Here is a 2,062-nt window from a genome sequence, read left to right on the forward strand (position 1 = left end):
CATAAAATATTTAAATAAAATGAGTGTTGCAAAAGTAATGAAAGCAAACAGCAGGGAACTTTACAAATAATGGAATATGAACCGTTTCTGCCCTTATTCAGAGTAAATTGGGTCACAATGAAAGGAACACTTCTGCAGTTGTAGTCAAAGATGTGCACATTGAGAATGCGTATTCCACAGATACATGAAGTTCAACCTGTAATATCCACGGGGCACCTATTTCTACTACAGCCTTGTAAGTGCCCCAGACTTAAAGTATCCACAATAACTACACCTGTGTCTGGAACCAGTTATTCCTTTTATTCCCCACCAGGACAAATCAATATGTAAGCAGTTTTCTCTGCTTAGACATGAAAGCAGTTTTCACAAAAAGTACTTTGTGAAGTCACAATGTACCAAAAGTATTACACCAAACATTTATAACTAGTATAAAAGTTCCACATCCCCATATTGGCCACCCCAAGATGAAAACAGGTACCTCCCTAAATCTTAACTGGCTCTACTACCCTAATATTAAACATAAAAACCACATGGGAAGAATAGGAATTCAAATAGAAGTAACATAAACCTGTCATAAATCATAAACAAAAAACTATTTGTGGGACAGCATGAATGACAAATGGTCTGTGTAAATTTGGGGATGAGGAAGACAAAAGTTGGAAGGCTAGCTAATTTTCCCCTCTTTCTTCTGCATTAATTCAACTTTGTCTCCTTGGGTATCCAATTTCCACAATGTCAACTTTCCTCTGAGTAATTGCATGATTAGTGTGCTGTATTTTTTTCTTTTCTTTTCTTTTTTTTTTTTTTTTTAAGATTTTATCTCTTTGAGCAGGAGAGAGAGAGAAAGGGAGCTCACAAGTCGGGGCAGGGTCGGAAGGAGAGGGACAAGCAGACTCACTGCTAAGCAGGAAGTCTGATACAGGGCTGGAGCCCAGGACCCCAAGATCATGACCTGAGCCAAAATTAGACACCTAACCAACTGAGTCACCCAGGCACCACAAAAAAACTGTCTTGGTATGACTTTTCATTTACTGTATCAAGTTCAACAATGGCTTTATCAAAAGCTGTCTTTGCAAGAGAGCAGGCTTTGTACAGGGAGCTCAGAATCTTATCATAACAACACAGATAGGTTAAGGGCCAGACCCAACCTAATAGGATGTGTTGGTTGCAGTTCCTTTTTGCTGATTTCAAAAGCTGCTTGGTATGCCTGTTATGACTGATTCACAATCTCCTTCTAATTATCATTAGCAGAAACCCCGGCTAGTAAAAGTAGTCGTCATCTTTCATTTTCAAATAGAAGACTTTGCTCACCTGCAAAGTGTTGGGGATCAAAAACTTTCCCAAAACAGAATGTACATCATTGCAGACATCTTTTAGCTCAGTCTCAGTTTTCTCTCTGTATTCTCAGATCATCTGCTGTTTTTCTCAGCACCTTCCATCTTTTGCTCAATACTTGAGATGACTTTCCAATATGAACTATGGGCTCCCACAACATTTTCATAAACAATTGAGAGAAGATTCCTCTCCTCATTGAATAATTCAGCTTTTCGTTCAGTTACAGGCTTCATGCAGGCTGCCATGTAATTATATCACTTGGTCGTTCAGCTAGTTTGGCCCTCTGCCCCAGCTCATTTCTATCCATGACTGGATGTTTGGTTCTGTAGTGGGTGGTGGTGGAAAGAAGGGGCTTCAGCATTCTCTGAGCAACGGCAATGAGACTGAGACTCTCAGGAGTTTATACCTTTGGAAAAAAAAAAAAAAAGACTATTTTTTAAGAGCAGTTTTAGGTTCACCACAAAATTAAGCAGAGGGGCACCTGAGTGGCTCAGTGGGTTAAGCCTCTGCCTTCGGTTCAGGTCATGATCTCAGGGTCCTGGGATCGAGCCCCGCATCGGGCTCTCTGCTCTGCAGGGAGCCTGCTTCTCCCCCTCTCTCTGCCTGCCTCTCTGCCTACTTGTGATCTCGCTCTCTCTGAGTCAAATAAGTAAATAAAATCTTTAAAAAAAATTAAGCAGAAAGTATAGAGTTTTCATGTGCCCTCTTCACCCACACATTCATAACT

General features: G+C 40.5%; 1 pseudogene; it reads right to left on the minus strand.

The window, feature by feature from the left end:
• Positions 1–984: 984 nt before the first annotated feature.
• LOC123954889 lies at positions 985–1,642 on the minus strand (annotated as a pseudogene).
• Positions 1,643–2,062: the final 420 nt, after the last annotated feature.

Source organism: Meles meles, chromosome 1 (genome assembly GCF_922984935.1).
Source record: "Meles meles chromosome 1, mMelMel3.1 paternal haplotype, whole genome shotgun sequence".
NCBI lineage: Eukaryota > Metazoa > Chordata > Mammalia > Carnivora > Mustelidae > Meles > Meles meles.